Raw genomic sequence first — 13167 nt, 5'->3', positions numbered from 1 at the left:
ACCTTTGATATCAACACACAGATCTCACTTCCAAGTGCCACAAGGAAAGAAAAGTTGCTTTTCTAGGATATCATCACATGCTCTGCCAACATAACAATAGAATAACTCAGGTGGAACCAGAAGCCCTGTTCTGGCTATTCCAGATACTTCTAACTCCACAGTTAAGAGCCAAGGGAATTTTAGAAGTGGGAATTATTCTTGGAAAATTTTGCTTGTTTAATGTCACAAAACCAATCCAGAAAATGTATCTGCAAATTGTCTGACCAGCTCTCTGTGCTGGATAAGTAATGGGGCAGAACTGACAAACAATGATATCCAATGTTATGGAATGAACTGAGTATTGCTCAACCACCTCCACTGTGAGTCTCACACCCTGAGCCTGCAGTCTCATCCACGCAGGAGGACTTCTATGGAGTACAATTAAAGCCATTGTCTCTGGATACTGTGGAGATGCATCCTCGTTCAGGATGCTGTCTTCCCTGATGGCCAGAAGCAAGTGGAGTGAAGTACCTGCATACAGGACAGTTAGCTTTTGCTTTGGGTAGATGCCTAGGTGTATTAGGTGCCATCTGGATGCAGAGAAAAGCCCCAATCACTGTTGTTTCCCAGACCCTTCTCTCTCAGCCCTGGAAAATAGCAGGAAATGTCATATGGTGGCTAGATGCACTATATTTATCTGCAGGCTTGAGACAATGTATTTATCACAAATATTAATATCAAAAGAGGTTGGAGTTCACTGAATGAAGCATTAGTTTTCTTGCTATATATATAAACTTGCCCATTTTCAAGGCAGTATTAGTACAGGGTGAGAGAAGCATTAGAAAAGATAGTAGTGCGGGGGGGTATAAGTCCTGAAATGCTGTTTGAGCAGATCTCTGAGGCTCCGACTAAATTACATTTTCTCCCCCTCTGTTCAAGATTGTTTAGTAGTTATTAGTTGGTTAGAAATTGTTATCTCTGGGAGAGATCCCTTAGCTAATATCCAGCATAGTCATCTTTAGAGCAGGAGTTGGGAGAAGTGATTTTGATCTTGCTCCCCACCGTTCTAGTGAACCAGTGTCTCTCTTACTAATTAGCAAAATGAAAAGATTGGAAAGGAAGGCCTTATTCTCAGGCTCTTGTTAACTCCTTTACCATCTGTTTAGCTTGGGGAGTCCATTTCCTAACTTAAACCCAAGACAAAAAATTCCTGTGTTCTTTGACTTCCAGGAACTGGCTGTTTCTCTGAAATCAGTATTTGTTTTAAATCACCTACAGATGAATACAGTAGGACCCAGATGCAGTTTTTCATGTGATAAGATAGAGTAAAAGTCCACAGGCCAGATTCTGATCTCTGCTACACGAGCACAAATCTTGTCACTGGTCCACAGTACAATGTTGATGGAGCACAAAGCAGAACATGAGCTCTGGTGTCCACCTGAACAGCGGTGTAACTACAGACTGAAATGAAGACCTGCAATCACGTTTAACTCCTTGCTGCCTGGGCCGACAGGGCAGCAGGTAATAATGTTCAGAATTGGCAATCTGGGGTGATTTTTACCTCTTTGGTCACAAATAACATTATAATATTGTTCAGTGGTGCCAACAGGAGACCCTGCTTTGATTCTCAGCCCAGTATTCTACAGGAGTGATATAGTGGCAACCCTTTCAGCCATTCAAGAGCATGAAATGCATGTACTGTAATGGGAAAAGCAGCACATGTGGGGTACTTTAAAGATTGCCTCCAAGAGCTCTTTAGATCTATCAAGAGGTAAAGAGACCTCTTAAGGAAAAAGAAGCTGAAGAAAGGGAGGGAGAATGTGTCTATGGCTAAATACAAACAGTCAAAAAGCCAGAGGCTGAATCAATTCAATCTTTGCAAGTTAGCCACAGCTGCATAGACTGAGCCGACAAACAAGTGAATGGACATTCTCTTTTGATTCAGGAAATGCAGCCACACACCTGCAGCGGCCCCAGCCAGAAGCCAGGGGGTGCTAGAGCACACCTCCCTGCTCTACTGGGGCAAACAACTTAGGCCAAAGCTAGTCCTCCCACCCCGCAAAGGGGGTTTGTGGGGCAGGTGCAAAGCATCCTGGGATGCTGGGGTACTGTGAGTTAACCGATTTAACCTAAAGCAGGTAAGTCTGATGCTACATCCATCCCGGTTTATCCTAAACTGGTTTTGGCCATTTTGAAAGCAGTTTATATGCACTGAACTTCTATTGTGTTACAGATTTGAGCCAGTTTCCAATCACTTCTACCGGTGTATGTGTAATTTCTGTCCCTAGCCTATGCGTACACACACAGGTAGCTAGATTTCTTCCCAGGCAGCAGCCCCAGTAATATGGCCTCAAGATCTCACAGTCTTCAGTGATGCAGATGATTTTGATAAGGCAGTGTTTAGAAGGGAAGGGCTGTTTAGTTTGTCCCCCTGTCCAAAAGATGCAAGATAAATGAGGGTAGAAATGTCCTGGAAAATGCCCTCTCCCTTGAGGCATTTTCTCACTGTTTTAGGAGCTTTTTTATTTATCTTGTCTTATTTTATATTTAAATGTATTTGTTAGCAATGAAAGGCAGGGAAGACAGGCCTGGACAGTGAAGCCCTCTGTTTCTTCTCAGATTGGGTGTAATGTGATTACTTACAAGGAAAACTTCTCCTATCCCACACTCCATAGACTTTGGCCCAAAGTACCAAACAGGAGATGGGAAGATGGGATCTGTCTGTCTATCTATCCATTTGGTCCTTGGCATCTTCCCTAAGGCATGGACAAGATTGTCCATTGCAACCAAAGCTACTCAGGAATTTTCTACCCAAACATCTCTTGAGGGAAGAATATGACATTGATTTCTGACAGTGCTACTGTAGTGCCTCACTGGAGATGCAGTGTGATGGTTTTATATTCCTTTATGGGCTACGCTTCCTGATCAGAAAGTGTATTCCAAGAGACAGCATGGTCATGAGGTGCTGTGGCACCTGAACCCAAAGGAAGATATCTGGAGGCATCATGGGAGATGCAGGCCGATCCAGAAGCCCAGCCCTAAGGAGAGAATGGGAACATGACACACCTACACTACAGCTCCCATGAGGCATTACAGCAGTTCAGGAAAATGCAGATTAAAATTGATTTTAAAAGACACATTTTGACATTTCCAGATATCAACACATTTTTTTTTCTTTCTGTGACAAGATTAGATATTTTGACTTTTTGTTCTCTTCCAGAAAAAAGGTGTCAAAATATCAACATTTCCCATGGAAACCAAAAGTTCATTTTCCAATAAATTTTAATTGCAATGCTCTGGGCTCCCGGACATCCATCAGATGTCAACATCGTCCAGTCACCACTTGACATGGGTAAAAAAAAATGAAGAAGATACTCGTGAATACTCAGTTCAGCGTAAACCATCCGTTCACCTCCACAGGTTTCACAGCCCCTTGTTATCTGCTTTTTCCTGGCCATCCAAATAGGTTCTAGGCCTAGTTTCTGAATGCTTTTTATCCCTGCTTATTCTTATACTTAAGCTACATTCACATTAATCAGCTTCATCCGATGTCTTTTCACTTTGTTGTTTTCACTTTTTTAAAGTTTCGCTTTTCACTTTTAAAAGTTTCCCACTTTTAAAAATGGGGATGATAATGGCATTTGCCAAACTCTCGGGGTTGCTTTGAGCATAAAATCATTAGCATCTATATAGCTGTGTATATAATGCATGGACTTAAACAGATATATAGTTCATGGTAGCAAGGGGTGGATCCAGGGGCTGTGAGGTTGTATAGTTGCACCACAACCCTGCTGTCCAGAGCTGATCCAAGTGCCAGGGGAGCCCTTGAGCTGCTTCTGCCCCACTCCAGCTGTGGAGTGCCAGGCTTGGCAGGGGATGGCAGTACACAGGTTCCTCTTTCCAGAGCTTGCTCCCTGTCCATGCTTCTCCCACAGGTGTTCCCCAGGAGCAGGCGCTGGAAGGAGGAACCCACCCCCTGCTACTATTGCTGTCCCCAGCTGATATGGGGTGAGGCGGGAGCCACAGAGCCACTCCTGCCACATCGAAGGGACTGGCTGTTCAGGAAGCCAAGCTCAGCTGGGGACTGCAGTGGCACTCAGATTCCTCCTTCCAGCACTTGCTTCTGGCCAGCAGGGAAGACAGAGAGGTGTGGCGGGACATGGGCAAGGGTCAGGGTCTAAAAGGAAGAACCGTCTCGTTGCTGCCAGTGTCCCCAGCCAAGCCCAGCTCCTAATGCAGCTATTACCTTCAGCCTCCAGCTGAAGTGAGGCAAAAGCACTACTGATAGCCTTTGCCACCAGGTCAGCTGGGGACAGCAGCAGTGGTGTCAGATTCCAGTGCTCTGATGATGAAAACATTTATAGACTGGTGTCATTATAATTCCCTACATGTAGTGCAATAGGGCTTTGTCTCCTAGTTAGGGACCACATCCCATTGTACTAACCCTTGTACAAACATGCATGCAAGAGAAAAATGGGCTGACTCTACAGAGCTTATAATCTAAAGAATACCACTTCCTTTTTCTTGATCTCCTCATTAGTCTTCCCTTAGTGTATTTCTGATACTGGCGGTGGTATAGGCTGCACAGTTCACCACCTTGTTACGCACTTCAGTGCTTTCTCCTCGTCAGCAGGGTGTAAAATGCAAATAGGTTCTATAATTTTTAATCTCTCTGCTTCCTCGGGGAATTTCATTCACTAAATGCTCACCTCATTGAAGAGGTTTTACAGAAAACTTAGTCAGCAGGGGTCAAAATATTTAACTTTATTAGTATGCTGCAGGGAAGAAAGGGTAAATGTTTATTTAAAGCTCTTGAACAATGATGGAGAAAGTAGCAGTAGTCAGCTCTGTCATACAGCCAAGCTGCTATTTGTTGAGCCATATTCTAATGCCCTTGATAAAGGTGTAAGTACAAGTGCTGGTTGGAGCCCAGAATTTCCATTCAGCTGGAAATTCAGAAATTTCATTTTGTTTTCATTCCGAATCAGAATAAAAGTCCTCAAAGGTTGAAATTGTCCATGGAACAAAAAATAAATAAAAATAAAGGAAGACTTTCGTTTTGGAAACATCGAACATATTTCATTTTGATATTGTCAAAATATTTTATTGTTTGTTATTTTTTCCAATATAAATATGACAAAAATCACTGCACTCCCACTGGATATATTAAATAAACTGAATCAGAATTTCCAAATGGAATAGGAATATGTTGCAGAATTGCTGACAAGGAAACAGAGTGGTTTAATGTAGAGCAGCTTGCAGGCCGGATCTGGCCCACCGACTGCCTGGATCCAGCCCATGGCTGGCGCCGCAATGCTACACATGGGGCAGAGCCACCCACGATTCCCAGTGTGGCAGCCTGCACCACACTCCCACCGGCCCTGGCCAGCACACAGCTTCTGGCGTGGAGGTTCCCAGTGGGGCTGCAGCTGGATGGATGCTCCTCTGCTGCCCTCCCCTCCAGCGGGACCAGCCAGGCTGAACCTTCCCCAGCCGCCCACCCAGGGTGGTGCAGCAGAGGTAGGAGGAGCGGCTGCTGGACAAGAGGGGAGCACAGCAGCACCTGGCTGACTGTAGCCACACCAGTAGCACCCTATGAGAAGCTGTGCACTGGCTGGGGCTGGAGCTGGGGCCAGCAGGTCTGTTCTGCCCCCCTTACCGCCGGGTGAGGCTGTAGCTGCTGCTCCTGCCGCTTCTCCTGCCGTGCCTCCTCAGGCAGGTAGTTGGGAAGTTTCAGCCAGGCGGCTCCTGCCCAGCACGTGGAGCTCCAGCTCTAGTTCCCGGCTGCCTTCCACCTGCTCTGCCCACTCACAGGTAGCTGCTCGTCACACCAGGTGGGCAGTGATGGTGGAAGGCGGCCAGAAGCTGGATGTGCTCCCCACCTTTCCCAGATGGCTCCCAGGCAGCGCCCCCGCACACACACACACAAAGACACATGCCCCCTCCACACACACCCCAGCCACTCCCCCCACTCACAGGGCAGAGTATGCAGGGAGCAGATCATGCCTGTCCCACTCCAGAGCACTGCTTTCCACCCACACAAAGCTCCATAAGGAGTTTTGGTGAACTGGGAGTGGGGGGTAACCCAGTCTGCAACAGTTCATCAAAACTCCCTATGTGGCAAATAGGCCCAAATAATTGCCCACCCCCGGTGTAGAGCTACAGTCTTAGCAGTTAGGAGGCTGTTTACTTCCCCCCCTCCCCCCGGTTTTTCTCAAAGACCAGTTCTGTGACCTTGAGCACAGCAGTTTCCTTTCCACCTTATCTTATGTTTTAAATATGTAAGATCTCTGGAACAGCAACTTCCTTGTTCAAGTGTTCACATACTGCCTGTTGCACTGAAACTTCAGTCTTGATTGGGACCTCTGGCTGTTACTACAAAATATATCAATAAGTAATAGTATAAGGGAAATCAAATATGCTTCAGGATGTACTTGGATCAGTGGTAGCAGTTGGAAAGGAATAATTTCCTGCACATAGGATGTCTTCAAAATAAAATTTTCCATCTTCCTTCTGAAGCATCAAGAATGGGACATTCTTAAAAGTGTAATATGAGAACTGATGGACCTGCTATTTTATCCAGTGTAGTAAATCCATCCTAGGTCCAAGTTTTTCATTTGATTTTGGGCTTTGAACAGTTTTCACAATTTCCCTGCACTAGAAAATTAAGCTTAAAGGAGGAGATTTATGTTTTTCAGAGATTTTTTTTTCCTGTTCCACATACATAAGAATTAGAGTTTGGTTTTTTTTACAGTTGGCAGAATGGGATTTCCTAACACAGAAAAATGCTATTATATTTCATCATCCTTCTTTTTTCCCCCTCCAAAAGTTCTAGAAACTTCAACCAGTTTTATAGCAGGTCACACATTTAAAGTAGAAATGTCATAAAAATGGGGGGGAGGGGTGATCCACGTAGTTTCAAAATTTCAATTACAGTTTTCACTTAAAAACATCTCATTAAATTTTGATCCACTGGCTTAAGAACAATGTGCCTGTTGGTCAGCCATTCCTTCTCTCTCACTCTTATTAGAGCAACAGTGCTGAAATATGCATTCTCGCATCCCAGCATTGATTGTAATTCATCCATATGAAGTTAAGCTTTTCAAATTCATATAATTCATGAGTCAGTTTAGGGGAGGTTTGCAAATGCACTAAGAGATTTAGGAGCACAAAGGCCACTGATCTTCACAATGACTTGTTGACCAAGATCTTCTGGATGATTTTAAGAATCTCAGCCTTCTTCTAGTTGTTCCAGGGACCAGCGTCCTCTGCCTTTCCCACAGCAGGCACAGCCTAGGATGTGACAATGCAAGCTTCATCTGCTCCACTGTTGATGTGCCTCACCCTGGAACTGGATTGACACCTTCTAAACCAGGGGTGGCTAACCTGCAGCTCCAGAGACGCATGCGACTCTTCAGATGTTAATATACATCTCCTTGAATCTTTGCACAAGCACATGGTGACCAGCTTCCATAGCCATTATGTCACATCATGTACTTGTGCAAAGATTCAAGGAGATATCTGGCCTGAAATCATTTAACATTTCACATATGGCACTGGACAGTCATTGGACAGAAAAACTGCAAGATGTCTCAAAAAATATACATACAGAAGTATATAGTTCTATTGTCTTCCACTAAAATCAGCTTCTGGATGCCAATGATGGGCATTTTGAACATTTGTAGTGTACACTGTAAGTTGTGCTTCTTGCTTCCTAAGAAACTAGGATCAGCACTGTCAATCAATTTGTGCCTGTATCCCTTATGACTAAAGTGTGCATACTTTTTTTGAGAGGCCCATTCTTAACTTGCTTTGTATTTGGGTTGGATTTGAATCAGCTGGTTCCATGAACCCATCCATCAAAGAAGCATCATTATATTGTAGTACCAACAGACAAGAAACTGCCCTTCCAAGATCCCTAACTCAGGAGCTGGGGTTTCTGTACTCTGAACTTCCTTATGTTCAGCACTTGAACCTATATAGTGCTGTGAATTTTAGTTCAACTTCTGTTAAGTGTTCAGATACTATGGTGATAGAGAACTATATAAATGGATAATGCAAGAGATACTCCATCCTTTAATAATGGATTTCTCTTTGGATGATCAGTACAGACAGACATGTTCTGATCATGAATCATGAATTAAATAGCTTAGTAAATAAAAACGGGCTCATCAAGGACACAACAATTGGTATTGTAAGACGATCTCTACAGTGCAGTGAGAACATTGGCACTAATGTGCCACATGCTTCGTTTGTTTTTCCATTTACAGAAGGCAGCCATAAACTTTCGGCATGAATGACATTTAGTTTACATTAAGACAAAGAAGAAAACAAAATTTAAATCTTTAACAGATAGCACAGTATATAATATTGCCAACCTTGTGCATTCAAGTATTTTTAGAGCCCAGCACCAAAAAAATCAGGAAATGGATTTTAAAGTCATGTTTCGTAAGTGTGTGTTTTAATAAGATACATATTTGCCATCTTGTTCCTGGGTCTATAGAAGGAAGTCATTAGGCCTGTGCAAAGCAGCTAGTATTCGCTTCAGATTTGGCCGATTTGGGGAACAGTGATTCGATTCGGTGATTCGAATCGCTGCCTCGAATTGAATCGGCTGAATCTCTGAATCACTCAGGCCCGTCCCCTGCCTGCTCTCCCAGCCCCAGCAACGGCTGCCCTGCCCACCCCAGCTCCCAGCACTTTGGGAAAATAAAGCCCCCACTCACTGGTTCCTGCCCAGCAGGGGGTGATCCCCACTGCCCCACGCTGCCCTGTGCTGCACAGGGGGCTCTGTGTGAGTCCCCCGAAGTCCTGAGGTTACTGCAGGAACTGGTGAGTTCGGAGGGGGGTGGGGGGGTGTTAAAAGGCTGTAGCTGGGGTGGGCGGGACAGCAATGGTGGGGCTGGAGGAGTGGGCAGGAGTTGGGGGGACCAGGGGAGCAGGCAGGTGATGGGGCCTTGCAGGGGTCCCCCCATAGTCCCCTCCCCACTACTCGAGCCTCCCCTCCCTTGCCCCTACTTACCAGCTCTGAGTCTGGCTTCAGCTCCCTGCTACGTCAAAGCTCTCTGAATCTTTTCCAAATCAATTTGGAGAGCTTCGAATTGATTGAGACCTTTTAATTGGTCCCCTGATTTGATTCAGATTCAGAGATTCGGCCACCAAGTCGGGCCTAATCTCCTCCCCAAATCAAATCAGCACCCGAAGCTTCGCACAGCCCTAGCAGACATTTCATATTTTGGGGTTTTTCTCTATAACCATGAGGGTTAGCTGCATATTATTTGGGAATTTTTAAAATGAAATCTGAAATTCTCACAGTCGCATGACTCCAGGAGCTGGGGCTTTATGAAAACCATCAGATATAAGAAATCTTGCAACAAAAGTATAAGAGCTGGCAACACCAGGTGTTTAACCTGCCATGTGTCACATCAGTTTTGCCTCCAAAGATATTGCCTGTCTTTACAGACAGCGGATTCCTAGACATTTAAAAATGTGAACAAAGAAAACAAAACCATTTTTACTACGTGGCACCTAGGAGGCACTGCCACCATTTCTTCCCTGTGCACTCAGCCATCTCCATTCAGCTGATACTGGTTCATTTTATCTTGAGATTGGCTTATGACGTGCATCTGAAAAGTGTGGTTGGCAACGTGGCAATGTTTTGTGCCAGTTAATAACATGGATGGGCAGGCCTAATTCTGCCCTCCTTCAGTTTTGTATCTTTGTGTTAATCAGGTGATCAACTGGGATTGCTTATCAAGCATCTGGTGGCTTATAATCCATATTTGTGGAAAGGAAGAAGCAGCTCAATTGACCTATTCTGGAGCTGAAGGCCTGTTCTGGATTTGCCAGGACTCAGGTGAAGGGCCTGCAGTTGCCTCCTCTAAACCACTGTCCTCACAGTCTCATTTCCAAAGGGTGTTATTTCACTGCTGCCTCCCAGATAATGTAACTGAATCATTCAATTGAGCATAAAATAGAAATTTGGCTTCTTATCTGCTTGGAAACCAGCTTTACTATTTTCTTTCTGCAAAATACATTTTTCACTATCTTATCTTCTAATAAACAATCCTAGCTCTGCAGGCTGCAGAAATGTTCTGAACACATTTAAGAGACATATTTTTTTCCCCTCTCTCTTGCTCTCTCGCCCCTTAAAACCTCTGTTTTAAAGGCACATTTTTAAAAGGGATCCAATTTGTATTCCATCTTCCCCAGGTGAAGGTATATATTTTTCATAAGCCTGTCCTCTGCTTTTGAGGCATCTCTCCCTCAGTTTAATTTTCATTCCACTCTCTCTTTTTTCCAGAACAGAACTGAAACTCTACCTCCACCCCCCAACAAAGATTTTGTTTTAAGGAAAAGGTAATTTAGATCAAGAAGCTGCGTTCCTGCCCGCCCTCCCCCCGGGAACTTGCCACACGATGCTTGCCTAACAGAAACCAAACGTGTCAGCGAAAGGTCAGCTATGAATTTTTAAGCCTTTCTATCTCATTCAGGCTGACATCAAAAGCATTAGCTGCAGCACTAAATCACAGCGAGAGGGAGAATTAGAATATGCAACAAGTTTTGCGGCAGAATGTTACATGGCAAAGGATATGCAAGCGGCTCCCAGGCTCTACCAGCACGTGGAAGCAGAACAAGCTGGGGTGAAGCTGTAAAATGCTCTGTGCACCTATGTCTTCCTTCCTGAATGAGCTAGGCAGATATGTTTCATCTGCAAGGGGTCAAGGAGGAGTTGGTTGGCATGTCACAAATACTAAATGGGAGCTTATCAAGGAAACTGCCATGTGCTGGGTATTGCTAGAGATGGGTGCAAGACCCAAAATATGGATGTATGGTGACTCCTTTCGTGTCGTTTTAAGGCGGTGGTGGGCAATGCTTTTAGGGACCAGCTAGAATGACCCAGCTCAAGTCCAAGGTGAGCCAGTGCTAGGACCAAGCTGCTGCTCTCAGGTGAGGCTTCCCATCACCAGGCCACAGCCCAGGGTAAGCTCAGCACCAGAATGCCATTAAGGCCCCCCCAGCTCTGTGGACAGGAACTGGTGTGCAGGCTGTAGGCCACTGACCCTTGTTCTAAGACCGGCTGCTCAGACCACTGGCCGTCTTCTTTTTAAACTTTTCCATCTCCATGTGGTACTGAGTGGAAGGGAGGAGGATGTCAGAAGTAAAAGCTGCAGTTCTTGAGTAAGAATGCTGCTGTTGCAAGTCACAGATGTGCTATGCAGGACAAAGCCTAAGCCTCTCTTTCTGTTTTGTATACATACACAGATCCTCCTTCCTCAGGCCAAATTCAGCTCGCTGGCTCCACCTCTCTCCTTTCCCAGAAGTTCATCATTAACTTTCCATCTTACCCGCTGTGCCTGTTGTGTCTAAACAGCTCTACTCTGAAGGATAAGTTTCAAGACTGCAAAAGAGATGCCTAAAGCCGGGGTGTCTTGGCAGCTGGCTGTCTTTGTTACTGTATCCTCATGTGCTGGTATTAACTCCTGTCTGCACCCTCTGGCTGACCTGAAGTCAAAGCAAGATATGTTCCAAGGTTATAACCATTTTGGACAACAGAACAATATGGGGAAATGTTCTTGTGGTGCTTCCCTGGCGCTTGTCCCATCAGTACTCACCTGCACAAAACCAAGCAAGCATATTCTACGGAAATCACCAAGAATGCTTCTATTGAGAGAGAATCTTGAGCTCAATGAATTATTTCAACATTTCTGAATTAGCAGTTTTTTGAAAGTTTCTTTTTTGCAGAAAATATTGCTATTTTGACTTTTTTTTTCTAATGTGGAATGGAAACACAGAAATCAGGACAGAGAGCTTTAGTTTCCATCTCTCTTCTTTGAATCGCTCTGCATCCATCCACCTCAGCCTTATTCTTCACCCAACTCTGTCTGTTCATCTGACCTTCCATATGCCCCTTGCTGTTCCACAGAGCTAGTGCTGCACCAGCAGAATATCCATCCCTATTTAGAGGCCACCCATATACCTCTTTGAGTACAGAGATGAACAGGCACACCTAAAAGCCAGATGAAAAGCTTTATAGCTTTGATGAAAAGATAAGAGGACAAGGCACTAAGATCTGAGCTAGAACTGTAGGAACACCTGGGTGTATGCCTGGCACCTGGGAGTGTGGAACCATAAAATCATAAAAAAATTAAGGTTGGAAGGTGACCTCAGGAGGTCAGCTACTCCAATCCCCTGCTCTAAGCAGGACCACCCCCAGCTAGATCATCCCAGGCAAAGCTTTGTCTAGCTGGGTCTTAAAAACCTCCAAGAATGAAGCTTCCACCACGTCTCTGGGTAACCTGCTCTAGTGTTTTACTCCTAGTGAGAAAATTTTCCCTAATATCTAACCTAACCTTCCCTTGCTGCAACTTGAGACCACTGTTCCTTGTCCTGTCATCTGCTACCGCTGAGAACAGTCCAGCTCCATCCTCTTTGGACACCCCCCACCCCTTTCAGGTATTTGAAAGCTTTAAATCCCCCTAGTCTTCTCTTCTCTAGACTAAATAAGCCCAGTTCCCTCAGCCTCTCTTCAGAAGTCATGTTCCTCAGACCCCTCACCATTTTTGTTGCCCTACAATGGACTCTCCAATTTGCCCACATCCTTCCTGTAGCAGGGAGTCCAAAACTGGACATAGTACTCCAGATGTGGCCTCACTAGTGCCAAATAGAGGGGAAGAATCACTTCCCTCAGTCTGGTGGCAATGCTCCTACAAATGCAGCCCAGTATACTGTTAGACTTCTTTGCAAGAAGGACACACTGTTGGCTCATATTTAGCTTATTGTCCACTATCACTCCCGGGTTCTTTTCTGCAAATCTGCTGTTTGGTCAGTCAGCCTGAACTGGTGCATGGGATTGTTCCGTGCTAAGTGCAGGACTTTGGACTTCTCCTTATTGAACCATATGAGATTTCTTTTGATCCAATCCTCCAATTTGTCAAAGTCTCTCTGAATCCTAGTTCTACCCTCCAGCATATATACTACTCCCCCCAGCTCGGTGTCATCTGCAAACTTGCTGAGCGTGCACTCCATCCCATCTTCCAAGTCTGCTGAAGATAATGAACAAAACCAGCCCCAGGACCACCCCCTTAGGCACTTCACTTGAGACCAGCTGCCACCTAGAGTCATTGACCACTACCCATTGAGTCATTGACCACTACCCATTGAGCCTGATGATCCAGCCAGTTTTCT

The sequence above is a fragment of the Crocodylus siamensis genome, chromosome 11 (assembly GCF_052110815.1).
Source record: "Crocodylus siamensis isolate JL-2025a chromosome 11, ASM5211081v1, whole genome shotgun sequence".
NCBI lineage: Eukaryota > Metazoa > Chordata > Crocodylia > Crocodylidae > Crocodylus > Crocodylus siamensis.
Note: the sequence above shows the minus strand (reverse complement) of the source record.